General features: G+C 31.3%; 1 protein-coding gene across 4 annotated transcripts in view; it reads right to left on the bottom strand.

The window, feature by feature from the left end:
- Positions 1 to 18,356, bottom strand: part of LOC143225276 (nephrin-like) — a 90,141-nt gene extending 71,785 nt beyond the window's left edge. For 2 of the 4 annotated variants that reach the window (XM_076454373.1, XM_076454374.1), the window contains exon 1: positions 18,112 to 18,336. The gene's annotated coding sequence lies outside the window, so the exon portion shown is untranslated. Of the gene's footprint in view, positions 1 to 9,533; positions 9,703 to 18,111 lie in introns of all 4 variants that reach the window. The other 2 variants (XM_076454376.1, XM_076454375.1) reach the window with 2 other exon arrangements.
- Between the last annotated feature and the right edge of the window lie 5,917 nt (positions 18,357 to 24,273).

Here is a 24,273-nt window from a genome sequence, read left to right as displayed (position 1 = left end):
CAAATATAATTTTGATCCAAAAGTGACATTCAAAATGAAGTGATCATTTAAACGAAACAAGAGAAGGTATAACAATGTTTGTCACAATCAATATTTTAAACTTCAGCCCAAAGTTGAACATGACGAAACATGATTGTATCTTTTAACGAAATAATTACCTAAAATTACGAAAATCAAAGATGTAAGTATTTCTTGTTGGTAAAGAAATTTAGAACTTAGTGTTATCTAGTTCGGTTTGAAAAAGCATTAAACTAAACAGTTTTATTCTGGTACCTTACATTTATCGATTTGTTTAAAGCTGATGGACAGCATATGGTTATGTGTGTTAGCGAGTTTTAACTTCATCGTTATACAAGAGAACTAGGAATTTAGTAGTACATACAATAACGGACATCAAATTCATTAGTGCTGCGAATTATTTCAGGTACTGTAACTTAAACCTGGAACATTTATCCTGAATTAATACACATAAAAAATAGTTTTTATTTCACCTTTAAGTAACATTGAGAAGTAATTAGTTACAATCAAAAAGTTTCTCGAAAATAACACAATCACACTGGAAACTAAACAAAAATAATTTAAGTACTTGAGCACACAAGCAGTTATTTTCCCAGAGTCATGTCTGGATCCTCATCAAATAATAGGTCTGAGTGTGACATATCTGTAATCAGGCACAAGCACTTCAGATTCACAAGGAATTGCTTGAAATGTCACCACCACATAATCACTGGGAACCGGGTAAACTAGCTAGCGCGGGTACTTTGCGCAATTTCCCCTCTAAAAAATTGACGAAAAAATATTACCTGTTTGATCGAAATTCTTACACACAAAGGTTTTCAAGGAACTTGGTAAGAACAACAGAATCTGCATAATAATATATAATTTGTTGGGAAAGAAAAGGTATTAATATTTTTTATAACGTTGATTTGTAAATACTTTCCCTTTCTATACTACAGTTAGCCAACCTTTATACATGTATACAAAAATATGTCACATAGTAATTTTTAACCAAGTTATTTTCACAATTCTATTTATTTGGCACATCCTTTGTAGCTGTCGTTAAAAAATAATAACATATCTGAACTGTATGTGTTTAGATTTGGTTATAAATCAAAATACATTTTTTTCTGTGTCAAGAAGTGTTGTTTTTATGTACAGAGGTTTAGCGTCAGGTTTCGTAAGCTAATTAAGATATTTCGATAAAACTGAAATAGTTTTGTTTAAAATAATGACCTTTCTCTAATAATTTCAAACGTGATAATGGCTGAATACAATGTCATTTGTCCCTAAAGCAATTTTGTTATGATGATATCAATAAGTAAGCTACTTATACATTGGCCGTACGACCAATGATTTGCAGCTCACGTTATATGCTTTATTTGCATAAAACGGAACTAGGAAATTTTTAACATTATTACACAAGGTGCTTTTGACTTGCTATAGATTTCATTCATTCTTTAATTTTTTGTGCAATGTAAATATTTCAATAAACTCCGAGTCCAAGTAGTTGCGAAATAAATGATCTTCAGGTTTGTTAACGAATGAAATATGATTTACGATATATTTTAACTTGGATATTCCTCGGCAGTGATGTACTAAATGTAATTAAACAAGACACAAAATGAAACTTAATGTCACATGAAACAACATTCGCTGCCAAGCTATTTAAGTCAACGTCTTTTTGAAAATGTTTACAAAAATCTTATAAACTTTCATAAAGAAACCGATTTCCAAACGTTTCCAGTGTCGATCTTTCTTCGAAAAAAACTGAGCACAGAAGAAAAAATATTTCGTCACATATTTAGGATGGATGTTGTTATATTTTTGCGATATACAGATAAGCTATTATGTTGGCGTGACGATGGTAAGATAAAATAATTTGTTTGTGTAATATTAGGTGCACTGATGACTAAAGTATTTTCTTGGTGGAGTGTTAAGTGGAATGATTGCTGGGTAAATTGTGTTTTGATATAATGTTAGGTAGAACGCTGGCTAGTGAACCGTTGTGTTGGTGCAACGTTAGGTGCACTGATGACTAGATAAATTACTTTTTTTTGTAATATTAGCTGTAATGATGACAAGATGAATTATTTTGTTTGTGTAATGCCAGGTGAATGGTGACAAGATAAATTATTTAGTTGATGGAATGTTAAGTGTAATAATAATTGGATAAGTTATTGTATTTGTGTAATATTAGGGGATAATGGTAACAAGTTATTTTTTTGTGTTTGTAATACTAGGCTGTAATGGTAACAAGTTATTTGTTTTGTGTGTGTAATATTAAGTGTAAAAATGACAAAATAAATTATTTTTTGTGCAATGTTAGAAATAATAATGAATAAACAAATTATTTTGTTTGTGAAATGTTAGATGTGATGATGACTAGAAAAATTATTTTCTTTGTGTAAATGATGTAAGGTAAAATGATGACTAAATTTAAATTATTCTATACTTCTAGGGTAAAATTAGTGCACATTACGCATTCGAACTCAGTTCATTGCAAGCTCTAACTGCTATATATGAGAAACCTTCTGACTCCAGTAGATTCCTGCTTCGTTACTGTCGAGTCTGTGACTTTGAATTGGGTGTTTTCGTTTCACATGTGACTTTTGATTTTATCTTTCCCATTAATCATCTCTCAGTAAGAACGAGCCGTGCAGAGTTGCACGACAAACAAACTTTTTATACGAAACTGATAGAAAACCATTGGGGGTTTTATGTTATATTAGTACCTTAGAGATTCACTTAGTTGTTCATAACTGGCCCTGCCGAAATAACATGTCAGATCGATAAAAAAATTTAGAAAACTTAAGACAAATCAATGTTCATACTCTGCAACACATCGAACTTTGATAACTTTGATATAGTACGTTCCTATCTTCATAAATATTAAGCATATATATATATATATGACCAAAAATACTTCAAACATTCTCATAGCATTCACGTAACTCAGAATTATATCCTCGTATACGTATTTTTATTTATACTCATGAAAACATACTTATTACAAGAAATTCGTCTGTGGTATCTTTCCAGAAATATGCGACTACAATTAGAATTAGGTTCGTATTTTTGATATTGCTTTCCAGTAGCATACTTGTATGTTTGAGAGCTTATAATGCTAAAATTGAGTTCTGATATCCATAATAGAAAGAGGAAATAGTAACCGGTAGATAAACAATGATTTACAAGTACAAATAAGTTTTATTTATGGTGGAACATACCCAAAAGTTTCCACAAACATTGGCCTGCTTTTTTCAGATGTGCCTACCTACCTCTTATTATATTCGTATAATATGTTCCCTTTCTCAAGTCCTCTTCCCCAGTGACACAGCAATATATCTGTGAACTTATACTGCAAGAAACCGGGTTTTGATGCTCAAGATTCTTAGCTTCAAGCCTAATTTTAGAAGTTAATAAAATTTATTCGACAATGATATAAGAAAAAGGTTATGCAAAAACCTGCAGACCTTAGAAAGATTTGTGGTCACTACATCTCGATTAAAGGTAAAAAAAAAATCTTCTCATATCACATTTTGATTTGGATAAAAACAGTAATATGTGTTTAAACATTTTCAATCGACATAGATTGTTGATACAGCTACACTCGCGAATGAGTATAATAATATTATCATGGAACTTTAAGTTTTGTATTAAGTTACTTACTTTGGAATGCAAGTTAATTTTAGAATTTTGGAAATGGAGTCAGAAAAAAGAATTGGTTGGTGGTTTGTTTTTTTGTCTTTGAATTTCGCGCAAAGCTACTCGAGGGCTATCTGCGCTAGCCGTCCCTAATTTAGCAGTGTACTCTTAGACTACTTGTTTACCAACAAATAGTGAGATTGACCGTAACATTATAACACCCCACGGCTGAAAAGGCGAGTATGTTTGGTGCAATGGGGATGCGAACTCGCGACCCTCAGATTACGAGTCGCACGCCTTAACCCACCTGGCCATGCCGAGCCGAATGGTTGGTAGCAAGAAGGCAAAGTTTGACAGATAACGATATTCGACTATAAAGTACCTTATTTTTCGGTGTATAAGACTCACCCATATTTTCAAGGCTATCTTCAGGGTAAAATATTATTCGCAGTTATCATTTATTTAGTTGTTCAACATCAGCATAAGGTTTTATTATTCTTTAGAATACTTTAAAAGTAGTGTCCATAATAAAATATCATATGGCTGTTTCATACGTTTACATCAAAAGATTGTTCATTCATTATAAAAACTTTCAAAATCTTTTTTGCATCACTGAATTCACTGGAAACAAGTTCTGAAAGTTTGATGTCACTTGTCGTCAATCAATATTATCTTTGGTGTCATTAATGCAATTGTTAACATCACATTTTTAAGCACCTTTATTACAGTTTCCACACTTTGGGAATATAAAAGGTTTGGTACTTTTAAGCATTAAGGAAACAAAAATCTGATTACCCTCCATAAAGGGAGGCATAAAATTTTTGACCTTCGGTTTATAGGATGCAGGGGGGGAGGGGTTGAGACCCTGTTTTTTTGAGAAAATAGTGCGTCTTATACACCGAAAAATACGGTAATGGTCCGTCTTTAGGGTCAATATATTAGCGAAATCTATAAATCCAGTGCCTCAAAATAAGCTTCAGTGGTAGGGGAAGGGAGAACAGGAGTATCCTGAGAAAACCCTCGTTCGCAGGTAACATGTATTATTTTGCAACATTGTTTCTCATCTTGATTTATAAATTCCAAGTATTTTTAACTGTTTTATGTAAGCTAAACACATAACTTGATAATTAGAAACGGTGAAACAAGTTATCCTTAACTAAGGAAAAGTAATTTGCTATACCTTATAAACTATATGTTCCGCTTTCGCACCATTTTGAATGTAAATTAGTAACATACAAGAAAATGGTATTGTGGTGGGTACTGGATAAATCGCCTATTAGGTAGCTGTGTGCTTAACCAACGACCAAATAAGCCATACGTTTATAACTTATAACAACATTACTGCAGTCAGGCTGTTATTTATACGTATTGCCCGTAGCTTTAATGATATTTGTTAATTATATTCTTATTAAGAAAGTAATCAAAAGGCTACTTTGCCTTTACTTCAAAATGTACTAACGAATAGTAACTTATCGATTTATCACACCTGAACAGTCTTTGAATATCATTTCTTGTTCTTTGAAAACTATGAACAATGAACACAATCACGTTGATCTCAAACTTTTCAAAACCAGTCTGGAGAGAAACTGACATATTTATATGAAAAACTTCTTTATAAATTATTACTACACATATACTTAAAAATAAGGATATTATTTTAAGAGTGAAAGAGTACATCAGTGAAAGATAATAAGTTTCAGAAGAGAGATATTGAATAGAAACAGTGAAAGTCGGTGCTTTGTCAACTTTTTTTGTCAATTTAGATATGTATGCCTCTTGAAAAGAGGGTAATGAAAAGTGAAACAAAAAATAACAAATTCAATCAACAGGATTTATTATAAGTAAAAAATACATCACCACCAAAGTCGAACATGTATGATAGACAAACAAAGAAAATCTTCCATTTAAACTAAAAGTATCGCAGTTAGTCCCATTCGAAATATGTTGGTGAAATCTTTGTTTCTTAGGGCTAGACAAATACTACGTTTGAAGACTTAACGACCAACATTTTTAAACCTTCTTCATGAAAATGAATTAAGAGAATCAAAGAGACGAAATTTGAAAATTCCGATCTTTAAAAGCTACCAAAATTGCAATAAATTATTGTTATTATTCTTTGCTTTAAGATTACAGCATGCAAAATATTTACCTCTGTTCAATTGTTTGTCTTGAATATTATTTAAATGTTAGAGAATTTTAGTGCCTCCTAAAAATATAGATTCTCTTCTCTGGAGTGCCTAGCATGGCTGGGTGGTCAGAGCGCTCGACTCGCATTCTGATAGTCGCTGGTTTGAATTCCCGTTACACTAAACATGTTCGCTCTTTAAGCCGTGGAGGCGATATAATGTTTCCATTAATCCCATTATTAGTTGGTAAAAGAGTAGCCCAAAAGTTGACAGTGGGTGGTGACGACTAGTTGCCTTCCCTTTTGTCCTACACTGCTAAATTAGGGACGGCTAACCCTCGTTTATTTTGCGCGAATTTCAGAAAACAAATAAACAAAAAGCAACAGCTTTAAGGAAAACACAATATTAAAACATAAACTGTCGTTCCTTATTACAGATAACCAAAGCTGAAAGTGATTCTCCAGTCTTACTCTTATCTTTACAACAATAAATCTTTCTTTTATTATAAAAAGGAAAATGAAACAGATGTTAATTATACACTGATAATAAAGTACACACTGTATATAGTTACAATAATTATAGATCCTAAAATTCTATAATCTCATCTGCGATTAACTTTAAATAATAAATTTAAGTTATTAACATTGGGATTGACGTCTAAGTTAACACTGAAAACCAGTGTTAGTAAACAAAAACTAAAGACTGTTTTCGTTTCAATGGTTCAAAATGAAATGAGAAATCACGAACAAAATTAGGAACGTCCATCGGGAACCTAATCAACATAGCTCTCTTAACATAAGAGCAAAACGATCAAAATCCAGTTGAAACTTGCTCGAGAAGATAAAAATTGAAGAAAAGCCGTAGAATCTCATTAGATTTCAGAACATTATTCCTACAAAAGTGTCGTCCGTTCACCTTTGTAGGTATTATAATGTGACGGTCAATCCCACTATTATTTGGTGAAAGAGTAGCCCAAGAGTTGGCGGTGGGTGATGATGACTAGATGCCTTCTCTCTAGTCTTACACTGCTAAATTATGGACGGCTCGCGGAGATAGCTCTCGTGTAGCTTTGCGCGAAATTCAAAACAAAGTAAACCAAACCTAGACCAGATAGCCCTCGTATAGTTTTTTGCGAAATTCAAAACAAACCACACTTCCCTGGAACTATGAATCCCTCTCACACCCAAAGCTACGTTTCATCAGAATAATACTTAAATTAAATGATAAAGAAATAAAACATAGTAAAGCTGTTAAAAATGAAACCTTGTTTAAGCTTTCTGATCCTTAACAAACGAAATATATGAACCAACACTATTGACATTTCGTAGAAAAATCATACGGGATAATCTTTTGCATTGTTTATATAATATTTGTTACTGTTGTGAAGCAACAAATGATACGTAAGTGGCCACATCATTCAAATATGCTTCTTAAACTGTTCCTTCCTCCAATGACCACATAAAATTTTCTTGTTCTTCAATTCCCAAAGGACCCTAATAAATTAGGTTTTAGTCACCTTTGTTTTTAGCGGAAATGCATATTAAGTAAGAGGTGGAAATGGAGTTTTGTCTACAACTATCTGTTATTTTGGATTTTTTGATACCTTCAATCTAATTTTCGTGCTGTTATTTACGTAAAATTATGATACGTAGGATCTTAAAATTTCATTTTTCGCAACACTCTTTGTTTGTCTGAAGTAAATCACAAAGTAACACAATGGGCTATCTGTGGATTGACTACCACGGGTATCGAAAGCCAAATTCTAGCATTGTAAGTTCGAAGATAAACATTTGTGCCATTGGGCATTTTTTTCATAACACAAGGAAATTCAGTATTGAACGTTTTAGTTAACCTACAGATGCGATAATGCTATATGCATATACACTTATTGATTGAAAATTATCTTTTTACAACGGCCCGTTATGGCCAGGTGGGTATGGTGCTCGACTCCTAATCTAAGGGTCGCAGGTTCAAATCATCGTCGCACTGAACATGCTTGGCTTTTTAGCCATGGAGGCGTTATAAGTGCCGGTCATAAGTTGCACCAAGATAAAATTGCACACATAACAAAACTGGTGAACACTCTGTATCTTCTTATTCTTATTAATTCCATATGTATAAAATCAGAGGTTTAATTCCCCTCGGTGGACAGTAGATAGTCTTATGTGGCTTTGTTATAAGTAAAACACACACATGTATAAAATCACACAGTTACATACGCGCACACATACAAACATATACACAAAAGAAACGCTCGGACACGTTCAGTTTTGGATGTTTTGTTTCTAGGAAAAAAAAAACAGTTTGGTTCAGGTGAGAATTATTAGGTGCGTAAAACGTGGTTTTTCACAAATACGAAAAAAAATAATGAAGGAAACGTGTGTTAAATTAAGGATATTAAAATCAAAACACCTGTAGAAAACCGGTTTTGTGGAACAGGAAATATGCACTTTAAGAGTATGGTCTGTTTGATACTAAACAACCAAAGTTATAAGAGGTAATGCAGTGTTCAGTATCCAGCAATCTTGTGTTACTAACTGCCTTGGCAAATCATAGAGACAAGCATCACCAAGACAAGAATAAAAACAACGAAAAATGCTCATGAGCGCTGAATCATAGTAATACTATGATAAACACATAAAAGCAGGCGCTTAGATTCTTAGAACATTAACTGACAAGGTGTCGAGTGTTCCTTTGGGAAAAAAAAAATATATATATATACAATGATTTTAGTACATTTATTTATATTTTAATTTATGTTGAATGGTAGGATTTTTATTCACTATGTTATTGCTAAAGCTCAACTGTGAACTATACACAGGGTAAAATTGTCTCTCCTTATGATTAAAGTTAGTTGTGTTAGAGGTACCTTTGCTTTAAATTAAGTACAAAGCTACACAATGGACTATCTTTCTTTTGCTCACCACGGATATTGAAAATCGATATTTAGGATTATAGATAAGCCTTCATGTTTACCTTTGAATTCCCGGGGTTAGAGGTCATTTCATGTTCATTATTTTGTCGTAAATGTATTTATCAATGATTTATAAAACTTATCAAGTATCTTAATATGCTTCTATTGAAATTTCTTAACTCGAGAACGTTCAGAGAATTGTTTATGTGAACGTAAGTGAACATTTATAATTAGGTGCATAGCTTTTTCTCAGACAACATCAACATTTAACTTTTCTTTTTCAAAATTTGCTTGCTCTTAGAAAGAAGGTATCTACTTTTAAATAAATATCCTCACTAGTAACAAAGATACGCAAACAACTAAACTAAAATTACACCTTAGCTTGTAATTCATGAAGGTTAATTTTAATACAAACCTACACAATGGACTACCTGCCTATTGTGGGTATGAAAGCCACAATTTTACCGTTATAGGCCATACATTTACTTTTGAACCAGAAGCACATCAATATATACATCTACCAGATGTAATGAATGGTTTTCCATCTCAAAGTCATAAGTTTTGATTATATTTATAAGAAATTGCCTTGGGACTAATGTTAATCGTTTTACTATTACTTTTTAGCAATGAAACTTTGAAATTGTTTCGGGCATTAGTGCTAAATAAAATCATCTTTAACTCTTACCTAAAAACGAAGATAAACGAACATGAAACAAAATGTGTACTAGTATTTCTATTTTGAAAATCAACCCATGTGTTGAAATTAACATTGAAATGTCATAAAGTTTACCTACTAGTGTTGGAAAAAATGGCCCGGCATGGCCAGGTGTTTAGGGCGCTCGACTTACCAGCTTAGGGTCACAGGATCGAATCCCCGTCACACCAAGTATACCCGCCTTCTCAGCCGAAGGAGCGTAATAATAGTACGGACAATCCCACTACTCGTTGGTAAATAAGTAGTCCAATAGTAGACAATGGGTGGTGATGACTAGCTGCCTTCTCTCTTGTATTACACTGCTAAATTAGAGAGAGCTAGTGTAGATATCCCTCGTGTAGCTTTGCGCAAAATTCAAAAGCAAACAAACAAAGCAGGAATAATTAAATTTACCGTTTTTTGTCAGTGAGAGAACACGTTGGAATTTATGATTTAATAAATGTGCTTGAAGTTCAGATGATAAGGACATCACACGTTAACTTTATAAGGTTCATGAATCGCAGTTTTTATTAGTAGACCATATTTCAACATGCAAGAAGGTAATATTTTTATTTCAAATACACCTATATTTATTTATATTAGACATAAAATTCAAAATTGAAGCAATAGTACCTTTAAAGCTAGAAAAATCCAGACTTGTTGTTCTGCTGAATTTTTAAAACGTGCAGAAAAGTTTTATTGTGCTAATTTTTATTCTTTATGCGTTTCCATGTAAATCACCCTGGAAATAAAAGAATCGATTCGTTTCGCTCAACAACATACACTGAGCGTTTATATCACAAATTATTTTGATATATTTTTCTTTAATGTAGCCAGCTATATAAATATATAAAAAATGAAACAAACGAAAAATGTTTTAAACAGTAAATTATTTTTAAAAAAATAGTAATGTTTTTGTAAAGTGATACCATAGCTTAAGAAAAAAACGTGAACAGGACAGAGCTCTGACTGAAGAAAATATTCAAAATACTAGTTCGAATTCCTGTTGCACCAAACATATTCGCCTTTTCAGCCGTATGGGCGTTATGATGTTATCGATAAATCCCGCTATTCGTTGGTAAAATAGCTGGCAGCGCGTGGTGATGGCTAGCTGCCTTTCCTTTAGTATTACATTGTTAAATTAGAGAAGGCTAGCACAGATAGCTCTCGTGTAGCTTTTTGCGAAATTCAAAAAACTAACAAACTATTCGTAATGATTTGCAACTTAAACTTCAACCTCAGTTTTGTTTTTTTTTTTTTTTATTTTCGCGCTAAGTTACACCAGTGTTATCTACACTAGCCTACCTTAATTTTGCAGTGTAATATTAGAAAGAAGGCAGCTAGTCATCACCACCCACTTCCAACTCTTAGGTTGCTCTTTTTTATCAACATGTAGTGATATTAACTGAACATTATACAGTCCTTACGGCTGAAAGGGGGAATATGTTTGGTGCGACAGGAATTCGAACTAGTATTTTGAATATTTTCTTCAGTCAGAGCTCTGTCCTGTTCACGTTTTTTTCTTAAGATATGGTATCACTTTAAAAAACATTAATATTTTTTTGAAAATAATTTACTGTTTAAAACATTTTTCGCTTGTTTCATTGTTTTATATATTTCTATAGCTGGAAACATTAAAGAAAAATATAGCAAAATGATTTGTGATATAAACGCTTAGTTTATGTTGTTGAGCGAAACGAATCGATTCTTTTCTTTCCAAGATGATTTACATGGAAACGCATTATAGCGTCCCTGCAGCTGAAAGAGCAAGTATTTTTAGGTTTGAAGGAGATTCAAACCCGAGTGCCCTAACCATGGCCTTCCTCAACCTTATAAATGTTTTATTGTTTTAATTGGTATTAATTAAACCACATTAATTTCATTCATAACTAGTTCAAATGAAAGAGGGTTACAATTTTATGATAGTTATACGGTGTATATTCACTGTCGAGTTAGTCCCAACTCTATACACGCCTCTATTTTCTTATATGCTAAAATAAGTGCAATTTCTGTGATTTTTTTTTAAATATACCTAACTCCTTACTTCTCTATTTATTCATGGTTATACTTGTATATAGACATGCTTATCAACTTTTAGCGCAGATAGCCCAGTTGCTTTATGCAAAAAAAACACTAAACAACCTGAAAAATAAACATTTAGACATATCTCGTACCTGTTATACTTATTAGAACTAACTTAATTCATCAACTGCTACTTGTCTAGGCAGCGTCCAACTCAGCTGTAGCTTAGATGTGCTCTATTTATCATCAGGTTTAAAAGATACGTTGACCGAGATTTTATTATTCTATTCCATAGTAGGAATGATGAACAAACTTCTGCTGTTGTAATTTCTTAGAACTGAATTTGCTGAAATGATGTAATTCAAATTTTCAGTTATTTACTAGCCAAAACAAAGATTTAGGTATATAGTAGGAACCAGCATCTTCAAAACTGTTTTAAATAAGAATTTTACTACATAGAAGGAACATGTATCTTTAATTTTGCATTTTGTACCCTAACGTACACTTAATAATGATAACAATTAAGATATTCTTAAGAAGATCTATACGATAGAAATGTATAGAAAAGTAACTATAAGCAGATTGTTAGTAATATATGCATATTTTCTCTTTTCGGAAGATAAAAAATCAAATGTTCCTCCCTAGCAGTTCAATTTTAAGTCTGGTGGCTTATGACGCTTAAAACCAGGGTTTAATACCTATGGTGGGCAAAGTAAAGGAAGCCCAGTGTGTAGCTGTGCGCTTAACTACAGCCAATATAAAATTATAGTGATGTAATGAAAGATATAACTAGTTCGGTATACAAATATTTAAGTGTAAAATAATGTTTAATTGGTATTAATTAAACCATATTAATTTCATTCATAACTAGTTCAAATCAAATAGGGTTACAATTATATGATAGTTATACGGTGTATATTCACTGTCGAGTTAGTCCCAACTCTGTACACGCCTCTATTTTCTTATATGCTAAAATAAATGCAATTTCTGTGTTATTTTTGTATCAAGAATAACTTATAAAAATAATTTTAAAAAGTGTAACTTACTGAATTATAATTAAAACGAATCAATGACAAAATGAAAACAAGTTTATTCTGTTTATAATATTATGAATGATTAATTACATCCAGTTGCTTTAATATCTCATGTTTTCTACTTGTATATAATCTTAGAAAAACATACGTAAGTATTACACACACACATATATTTTTACCTTAAGTTTTATTTTACTGAAAATTCACAGCGTTTTCACGAAATAATGGGTTTTGTAACATGATACAAGTAGAATAAAGAAGCTATCTTTTCGGGGTTACAAGGCGGAAGCTGTTATTTTGTGACTCACCTTACTGAAAAGAAACGACAAACGTCTAAAAGGTAAAACTATTATTCCACCCTTTGCTTGAAGTCTTCATAGGTACCAAGTTTGGTCACAAAACACGTTAAAGGTGCACGAGGGTGGCTTACATAAAAAAATTAAGTAGAATATAGATATCTTACACCTGGAGCTTTTGTTTTGTTCCTGCTGTTAAGAATAGGAAAATGTAGTAAAATATGTTAATTATTTGAACATGAAAGGTGTTTTATTCAGTGTAGGTAAACACATTAATAATAAAAAACGTTCTGAAATATATTCCAGAATAAGAAATGGGTAAAATATCCCAAACTTGTTGGAACATTGTAGACTATGACTCAACTTCTCATTAAGAACTGTTGTTATAACGAAAACCTGATATATCTAGATATCATTGTTGATTAGTTATGGGTAGCATAACACTTCTAAGAACATAGAAAAACAATATCTTAATTAATACTGAAAGCAGATACCAATATAATGAAGTGGTAAATGAGAGAATAAATAATTAAAAGGTATTTTTCCGAGTGCTTTTGTTTTAATTAAATTATAACACACATATATACATGTTTGTGTGTATGTACGACTTCTGGTCGTAGATAAGGATAATTTTTGGTATAGTTTGTAGGATAATATAAAACTTAAAAATATAGTTCAATGTTACTCAACATATTAAGAAGTAATGCCAAATGAATCAAGCAAATGATTTTTTCTATTCTTTCCATATAAATATTTTGAAACATGAAATAACTGGAAAAAAACACTAAGTAGTGGATAGTGCAAATGTTGTTTTCTTAGTGATAAAAATGCACAATAGGCCACCTGCACTTTTTCTACAGCGAGGACTCCAATCTCGGGTTTTCACTTACAAATTCGTAAACTTACCTCTAACTTATGCGGGGTGTAGTAAATTCCTGTATTAAATGTACAGGGAAATATAAAATGTCTTTTAGCTTCCTTTAGATATTAAAATTATGAATTGAGGAACGCAATCGTCTTAACATTTTTACACGTTTCGTTTCTATTAGTTCTTCTTATCACGTTTATACTAAAACAAAACTATAAAAAAATGATTGTTAGTAACAGATTTATTACAACCTATTATACGCATTTTAGGTAATAAGTAATATAATAATTAATACAATTGAAAGTATGAATTATTTGACATTTTTAGACGCCTTGAATTTTAATGTTTTCGAGGTTATATGAATCTACACATTAAGAGCGATGTGATATTATTTCGTAACAGATTTCAACTTCGCTAAATTGTAAGAAACATTTCCAAGTTTCTAGGAGCAACAGATAGATTACTCTGCTTTCCATATTAGAGGAGGAATGAATGATATCTCGCTGAAATATAACTTTAGATGGCCTCATTTAAGATATTCCGAGCTATAGTTATAAGGGAAAGGAATTTTACTTTGCGAATGATTGATCGTTTTATAACAGAGAGACCTCTGTTTTTTATTTTAGTTTTTCACAAAATCACGCATTTCATTTTCCAATTATCTGCTAATAATAGACTTTGCTCAATAGTGAGATTAAAACCAAATGTACTTGGAAAAATAAAGAACCACTGGTTTTGTGAGAAAAGAAATATCTCTCTGAGATGTATGTAGCATATTTTTGAGACTTGAGCGTCATAACAGCAACTTCAGCTGATAATTCCGCTCCAACACGAGTCATATTCTACTTTCCAAGTCTGTATATTTATGGTGAAACAAAAAATGTTAGTTTCGCTTTTTAAAAAAGTCGTAAAAACTTGCATTTATAGATAACGTGCTAGCACTCAGTGTATAAATGCGTTATAAATGCCAAAAACCTAACAACATCAAGTTTTAAAAAGGGAACTCTAGGTACAAGGTGTGTAAGATAAATATCTCTCGCAGTGCATGAACAAGGGGCACAATGTGCTTTTCTCTAATTAAAGATCTCATATTTAACGCTGCAGAATTTTTATGGCATACTTTTGCATAAATCTGAATAATTTTCTTCGTATTTCAAAAATATATACATATTTTAATATTGACGCTTGAAAGCTACTAGAAATTTGCAAAACAAAATGGAAGAAATCATATACATAAAAAACGAACCAGAAAATAACAAAGCTGTATGTTCATCAAATTGTATTTGTATTTCTTTCCTTCCTTCTAATTCCAATATAAAGGTAAGAGGTGTATATACGCACCATTGATCGATTAGTGGTTACTTTGGAAAACATAATTATTCCTTCAAGATTTGTTTAGAGCGCTACGTATAGTTTTTTCTACATAAATTAAGCTTGTTAGATGTTAAGCATAGATTCTGAATCTTCACTAAATGTGTATTATTCACTGATCTACGTTTAACTTAGAAATATGAAGTTTTGGCCTTCAGGCGATTTATTTCTCTCTTATCATCATCACCATCTACGAAAAAAAAAAACTTTCTTCAAGGCAAATAGTAGTGAGAACTCAAACTTAACGTATAATTACAAACCAGAATCTGTTTCTCGAAACATATCTACACTCTTAATTACCATATGGTATAAACAATGTTCCATAATCGGGGATTTTGGTCAGAGCCACAATTAAACTCCGATTTCGTGAAAGCTGTGTAAACAACTGAAATATTTCTTTACCTTGTCCAAAAGCATTTCTATTGACTAAAACAACATAGGTTTGTTTTGTTGTTGTTGTTTTCTCTCCCAAAATCAAGGAAACTACGGCAAACCGTAATTATCTGCTGTAAAAAAAGCAAATTTCGAGAATTGGTTTCCGTGCATGTAGGTGGTCGCCTTTGGGGACAATTACAGTGGTAACTGGAAGAAGACAGAAGAGAATTACTCGCATGAAGACAAATAAGGTCAGAAAAAAAAATCGTTCTCACGTCAACCACAAGTGTAGAACTGGGGATTGAACCTTATGGTTATATGGGCCTTTTTTAAATCAAACTCTTCGGTTAATGAAATGGACTAGTTTTTCTTTAAAAAGGGAAATTAATATATTGATCAAACTTTGTAAAATGAAGTGAGTATAATTTTTACTGTGGTTGAATAATAATTTAAGTCATACCAGATAAAAACGAAATGAATTAAATAGAAGTGAACTAAATATGCTCGGTTTGCATATTAGTGCGGACAGGAAGGGAAGATCTATTTCTTTATATTTTCCCATATAAGAGATATTTTTTTTTATATTTCATTGAAGTTTTAGGAAACGTGAATATTATAGCACTAGAATTTCTAATGAACTGGTTCTACCTTGATGAAAAATCTTCAGCCCAGAGACTGAAACTTTGTACGACTCACATATTATGGCGAATTTAGATCATTAGAAATTCCAAAGAAATATACGATTGTAATACGTGTATAAAGTACATTATTCAAACAACTTCTAGTTTAATGGCATTGCATGTAATGAAGTAAAACTAAATTTGCATGGTCTTTCCAATAGGTTGCAGCAAGGCAAAGAATACAGTTAGTAAAGTGAAAATTATTTTATACCAATAACCAGTATAACCGAATTTTAAACCAGTAAGGGGTCAAAGAATTTTAAACCAATGTGCATCACTAGTCTTTTATAAATGTAAGCTAGATTATACATTATACTTGAAACATTGTACCAAATAACTAAAACACTACAATAACTGAATACTGAAAGTTTTCAAATCGAGGATCAAAGAAAACATTAGAAAAAACAGTAAAAATAACTCTTCCCTAACAGTGTGTTGAAAAACAGTTTATTACCAGTGTAGCAACTAGCGACAACGTTACTGAATATCTGTAAAATATTCTGAGTTTGTTTACCATCAGAACCTTCTTACATGAGAGAGAGTTAAGATTTTTGTTACGCTCTCATGAGTAAGGTAAAAAAAAAATTCTAAAAAAGAAAAGCTGTAGCACTAGGTTTATAAACTTAGGCTAAGTGTAATTACTTTACTACACTTAGCATTTGAGAGAAAAGGCTTTGACTAACTAAGTATAATATCTAGTACATGCATATATACGAACGTCTATCAACAGGAAATAGTAAACGTATAACAAGGATATATCAACAAAAAAGTCACTTCAAACTTGAAAAATATGCCATGAAATCGGCAACGAAACTGTATCTGTACGTTTCGTTTTTCAAACTAAAACGGTTATTGTGAATATTTTAAAGCAAACTCAGCAAAATTCCTTTGAAATAATTTCTTTCAATACATCAATGTTTCGCTGCAGCTATTCACACGTCGTTACTTGTAATTCATGTTTCCAAGTTAGCTGCTCAAATCATCATTATTATTTAACTCGTAGAAACTGCTACCTCTCACTATATGCATTGGTATGTACATCTTCACTGCCAATCATGAAGAACTACCAATATATAGAGCTAATGAGAAGCATACAATCTAATACACATTAAGAGGTATTGTATAGTAATTATTCACACATCTTCACTGACAGTCTTAAACACCAACTGATATTTCCAACTAATAATGCGAAACATCCAGTTCAATAAAATTTGTAATTTTTATTCTACTTGTGTCACCAAAGCGAGGGATTAGTGGCATGTTTCAACCTTTCTGATTGAATATGTTTTTGTATCATTTACTGTAGTTTAATTTTACAGGTCTTCTGTTGTTTGCTTCAATTCATATTCTGAAAATAATTCCCGTCGACGTGCATGTATTTAGTGATGAATATTCTAACACTTCTTTTAGTTTTATGAGAATGGTTAACTGATATTCATAATACTTATGGTTCTTGTGTATTCGACTCAGTTTGTATATGTACATACGTGAGTGTGAAAATGTGACTGCTTTAGAGTGCGACACTTTCTGACGTAAGAAAGTCTAAGTATACAACACAGAAAGATATGAATTAAGAAATTTCGTCAAGTGTAACCATCATCCAAGACTTTTAATAGCTAATCATTCGAGAATTCAGCGGTATATTCTTGGTTTAAATATACCCCCCAACACGTGTATAGATTTTCTCATTAACGTCTGATAAGCGTAATAAACCCAAGACTTGATTGCTGAGATCTAAAGTTAAGTGTTTAAAATGTATTGGATATATTACACAGAGACGGACAACATAGCAGATCCTTGAAAAATATTGACTGAGTACAGTGCTCACCCTTAAAATGCATATATTTTTATCACATCAAAAGTGTGAGCATGTTTCAATCAAGCAAAGTAATTTTCAGTTGTTGGTGTTTTTTGTAATAATATTTTTGACTTGACCTCAATCTCATTAGATTAATCAAGCAGAAACGTAGCTTTAGTTATCTTAATTTATCGGTTGAAATTAATAATATCGCGAAGTCACTGAATGAAAACTCAACTTTCACATTTTACAAGATTGAGATTGAAAATAACATGGCATAAAACTTACTTGAAAGATTTGGCAAAAACTGGATATCAACGAAAAACTCACACTGTGTGATTCAATGAAATCGTTGGTAGGTGCTTTTGCGATTCTGTAGAAGTTGATTCACAATTTTATCATATTAAAAAAAGAAGCAGATAAAAAGAAACATAACGCTGACATTTTCCTCTTTGAATTAATCAAGTCCCGGTCGTCCTGCATGAAGCGACGCGCTGTATCGACTGTACGGAGGCAGAATGGAAGCCTGTTTCTTACAGATCCTTGAGTACGTCATTCATTGTAGTGACCAGTAGGTGGCGCAGCCATATAATGTTAGTCATATTCCAGGTTTGGGGAATAAGGCGGGGAAAGAAATATACCCAGATACGTGGAAACTTATTAACGGTTTGGTTACATCTATATGTACTTTAAATCACAAGCAAAATAAAAGTTGTTTAAATGCTTATATGAAAAAAATATTAATTCGTCTTTCAAATGTTTTAAGAAGGATAAGGTATATAGAGTCATTTAGAAATGAAAAATAGTTTTAGAATATTATTTATATCAAAGACACAACAAACCTATAATTTTGTATATCTACAACCATTTCAACCAGTAGAATACTTGAATGAAACAATAATCCTAAATCATAAGCGCTTTAGAAGAGTCACAGCTTCTTTGTTAAAAGGAAAACAGCGGATTGGCAGAACACATATGATCTGTTGAGTAGTTTTGTGCTTAACAACAATGAAACCATGTTATAGCGAACGATAATAGAAACACGGTAATTTCCGTTTCATGATAGGCTGATAAAGTTGTATTATCCTAATTATAATACAAAATAATGTGTCTGTGTTTTAACTGTGTTTTCTCTTCTAGTACATGACTTACACATACAAACACACACATATATATATATGTAAAAATTTTACCTGCTACGCCTACAAAATCATACAATTTAGATGAAAAAACCACAGCAACTTTATTATTATTAAGTTAAATTGTTATAATACAAAATTAAAGTATATCGGTTATGAGTATTCTATACATAGTTGTGTTACATGTAGAAAGCATGCTTTATGTCTTGTTTCTAGGAATTCCACCAACACCAAAGCTTTAGTACGTGGTATTGACTCGTGAATTGCGAGACCGTAACTTTCTTGGAACTTTGGCTGATTAGTGAATTGTACGCGTGGTAATATTAAAGATTTATACATTCGATACATGAAAAAAAATGTATATGTACATTTTATAATTTTATGTTCCAAATTACTTTCAGACCATGAAAATGAAATTGATTAGTCTTTGAGAAAGAAACACTAACTGTATTAAATAGGAATGATCGGCACTTGGGTATCGTCTAAAAGTTAATAAATTATTAAAGTCAACGTTTCATATTTACTCAGTTTTTAAAACTTTCATCCTATTAATGCATAGTTTAGAGCTGTGAATAACATTAAAGAAACGTTGGGATTATTAAAGATAAAATAAAATTAGAAGATAAAACTGAGATTTATAGAAAGGAATGTTAATGTGGGAATATTTCTATTGGTCAAACTAAAAAGAATTTAAACTACAGATTACAAGAACATGTCAAAGCAACATATCACAAAACCTCTTGGTTGTCAAACTGCAATTTTAGCTCAACCTCGTAATATTACAGTTTTAAATGTTAAAAAAACACTAGAAATAATATTATTTAGAAATAAATTGAAGTATTAAACAGAAGTGAATAGCGATCAAGTCAAAGCATTGATATTTGGCGTGTTGTAAGAAACTGACTAAGGAATTATGTAAATACAAGAAAATATTATGTAGTATCATGTGACAAAAAATATATATATATATAAATAAATCTTGCAGACAACGTGCAAACATTGTACACGTAGAGTTTATTTCTAAACTGGAAGCTATTGACGGCTTTAATGACATTTCTAAAATTGTATAAATATAAAACGTTAGTTTTTATTATTTATTAAACTGAATGTAGTACTTAAACAACCGAGATGACTTATTACTTTGTTCGTATTTTCCAAAAGGTACAAATACAAATTGAATGAAAGATTCTTTGTCCTTACAAACGTTGTATCTCTTTTCAATATTAAAGTAGAAAATCGTTTCGTACGTCCTGGAAACTGAAATAAATTGTCTTTAATTTAGGAAAATATAACGATATACACGGGGAAACAATATTGCAATTCTTGTATACCTTCTTATTTCATAGTAACCAATTTTTCATACCCTGATGGAACCTTCGTTTACAGTTATAAAATGTGTAATGCCGTTCCTTTTTAAACAATAATCCACCATTGAAATATTCAAACTATTTGCCTACAGAGAAGTTTGAAATTTAATTTGACGCACTATAGAAAGTAAGTGAACAATAGGACGTGAGCTTATTTCATGTAGGTTCAAATTAAGGCTTATAAGATGTAAAGTTTATACTTTGAGTTTGAACCACGAAATAAGGAATTAAATATTTTATGGAGTATTTGAAGAAGATTAGAGAATTACTTAGAAATAATTCGTGACCTTTACCACGCCTCACATCACATAATATGTTAAAATGTTAATAAAATAAAACAGATAGATAGTTGTAGCACAATTTAGAACTTAAATATAATATTTTAATTTTATGAGTAATAATTTTTTTATTTGTTTAATATTATTTAGGTTTTCAGAGAACAAAATTATTTACAATAAATATTTCCCAAAAGCAACCAATAGAGTTGCCTTCTCAGAATCATAAGAAAGTAAAAGAAAAAATAAGTAACTGAAAATAATAAAAATATATATATATACAAACTTAAAATTGCGACGCCACAAACATTTGTGAATCTAGAGGTTTTGAACTCTATAAAGGCGTGTATGAAACTGATACTTCAAGAAAGGCATTTTCTTCATTTTTTTACAATATTTTTGTTTGATTCTACCATTGCATAAAAGATGGAGATGTTTAGAAGTTTACTTACGAAAATCGTGAATTTTTTTCAATAATTTATCGATTTTTAGTGAGTTTTGAGGTACAAACAGTCAGAAATGAGTTTTACTTCTATTTTAGAGTGCACCTGTCCTTCATCGGCGTAGTGATAAATCTATAGGCTTACGGCGTTCAAAAAGGGTTTTAATATCTGTGCTGGACAGAGTATAGATGACCCATCATGCAGTTCTGAGCTTGAAAACAACCAAGACAAAAAATGCCACTTGTTTTAAAACACTACATGCGTTGGTAAATATAATTAGTTTTCAAAAGCTGAGTTAATGCAAATCACTTTTGGTTTTTAATGTTTTCTTATTGAAACGTTTCTGTGTCAAGTTCTGCTTGAACAAACGAAACGAAGAATTAACTAAATACATCATACATAAAGAAAATCAACTTTCGTTCAAACTTACACAAGTCGATATGTTTAAATCATTATCACAACATTTCATACAGATAAAAGACGAGACTATTAAAATTACTACAGCTGAAAACTTAAGATATGGATAATACAAAAAACCCAACAACTTATTAAACTTTTTTTATATTAGCACAAGTAAAGTCCATAACTTTGTAACATTTCTGAAGCTGTGTTAAGATTGAATTACTTAGTTACGGTGAAATTCATGATTTCGAATACAAATTGTCGTTTATAATGTGCAGCCAATACGTAATATGTACATAACGTAATGGAATCTGCCAAAAAAATTCATGTTACTCTCGAAACTGAAGAATCCCAAGAATGTTCCGTAAAGAGAGTGGAGTAGTGCATGTTTGTTTGTTTATTTTTTTAAATTTCGCCTAAAGCTACACGAGAGCTATTTACAATAGTCGTCCCTAATTTAGCAGTGCAAGACTAGATGTAAGGTAGCTAGTCATCACGACCCACTGCTAACTCTTGGTGTACTCTTTTACCAACGAATAGTGGGATTGACCGTACAATTATGACGCCCCTATGGCTGAAATGGTAAGCATGTTTAGTGTGACAGGGATTTGACCCCGCGACCCTCAAATTACGAGTCGAGCGCCCTAACAACCTGGTCATGCCGGCCCTAAAGGCACTGCATAATTTGATAATATGTTAAACAATATTAAGATAAATTCTTTCGCCAGTTGTTCGTAACGATTTGTAGATAAGCAAGTATTGTAGTTTGATGTATTCCCAGGTAATAAACAAAACTCTCGACAGGCTTTATATTTATTTTACTAAAATTTGCCATGTAGATTAAAATTTATTTATGAACAGCAGTTTACTATACCTACCTATCATTATTAAATCAATATCCAGTTTATGAACATTAGTTTACCATACCTCCCTATCATTACTAAATCATTATCCATATATGAACATTAGTTTACCATACCTCCCTATCATTACTAAATCATTATCCATATATGAACATTAGTTTACCATACTTCTCTATCATTACTAAATCAATATACGTTAATATACCTTACCATCCCTATTATCTTAAATGAATAAGTATATATAAGTAGAGATATTCCATCATTACTAATTCAACATACTATTCAATATCTATAAGGAAAGATGTATCATGTTTTCATCATTATTAAATATATGTTATGACCAAAGATATGTCAAGAGTTTTTATTATTATGAAATCCGTAATGCTTTATAAGCAGATATCTGCCATTTCCATACTTACTAATTTTAGATCTCTTTATGAGTGAGTGTAGAGCTATGATACCTCTGATTCTAGACCCAAAGCCTTTGTAGGAACAAACCTTCATTTGCTATAGATGTATACAGAAGTATAGACTAAAAAACCTTAAGAACTATATTTCTCCAGTATTGTATATTACTAAAATAAATTACAGTACAATTTTATGCGTGAAATATAACACGCATTTTTTCATAATAATTCAAAAGAATCATAAGTTAATTCAGTGGAAATATACAATATATACGTAAATTATTCAGTTCTGAAGACTTATTTTTATTTATAAGGGGTCATTAATTTAGTATAATTAATGTATTTACTAATTCGCAAAAATAATATGAAGGAATTATTCATAGTTCATAAGAAACAATCAAACCACGATCAACCAATAAAATCTTTAGTTTTATCCTGTTTTATTTAATTACACTGATAAAAACATGACAATGGAACATAGTACATTGCCATAGTAAATATATGTACATGTTTGGATTTCGAGCTATAAAAAAATATCCTATCTCGGGCTGTTTCTCCGTCTCCAACTGAGTATAGAATTGAAGGTTCTATGGCTTCTGTGGACCTCAGCAAATGAAACAAATTTAAAACAAATATCAAAAAATGCTGAATGGTGAATAAAAAAATAATAATAGAAGAAGAAAATTTTACTCTGATGTTTCATACAATTTTCTCTCCTTCTAAGTAGGAAACTACGACGCTACCATAAAAGCGTACGAAAATATACATGCGTAGAAATTATTCATATAATTTTCAAACGGAAATACACGGATATGTATTTTGTTCAGCCATTATTAAAAATTGTATGAAAACGACTAGGAGTAATGTAATGCATTTCATCTATATTCTATGTTAAAAAACCTATCTGGTATTCTAATCATACAATGAAAGAGCTCCACCAGATATTAAAATCGGATGTATAGCAATTTTTGTGAGCAATCCGTACCTTTTTATGGTAACTTACACTTTAGCATCACACTAATCTGAAAAATCAGTTCATGCAAGCTGTGAAATAACATTTGATAAATCGTGTTGACGTTTTCATTTCTGCAATAAAACCACATTTTGTACTTCACAATGTGTCATTAGTTTTTCGTGTTCTGCTCTACAAGTAAGAAAAAAATATATTACGAAATCTAAAAGAGAAGACAGTCGTCACGCAACTGTGCTACGTTACGTCCTGCCAATGAAATGCATGAGTTCACAGCCACAAATGTCAAAACTAAATTCAAATATTCTGCATAATGTTTGCTTTCATATCAGAATTCACGAGAGAAAAGATAAACATATGGAACAGCGCAAGAGAACATATTTGTGTAAAATATTATTGGATTATTCGGAAACTCAATCTATAATTACGTGAAAGTATAAAAGTAAAACAAAATAATCTAAGGTTATTTATACTGTTATAGAAAACTTTTTAATAGTTATTTATTTCTGGAGAAAAAATACATTCATACATTTATTTATAAACTACGTAGAGAATATAAGTTTTCAAATGATCGGTTGTCGTTG

This window comes from Tachypleus tridentatus, chromosome 9 (assembly GCF_004210375.1).
Source record: "Tachypleus tridentatus isolate NWPU-2018 chromosome 9, ASM421037v1, whole genome shotgun sequence".
Taxonomy (NCBI): domain Eukaryota; kingdom Metazoa; phylum Arthropoda; class Merostomata; order Xiphosura; family Limulidae; genus Tachypleus; species Tachypleus tridentatus.
This window is presented reverse-complemented; position numbering and strand designations above follow the sequence as displayed.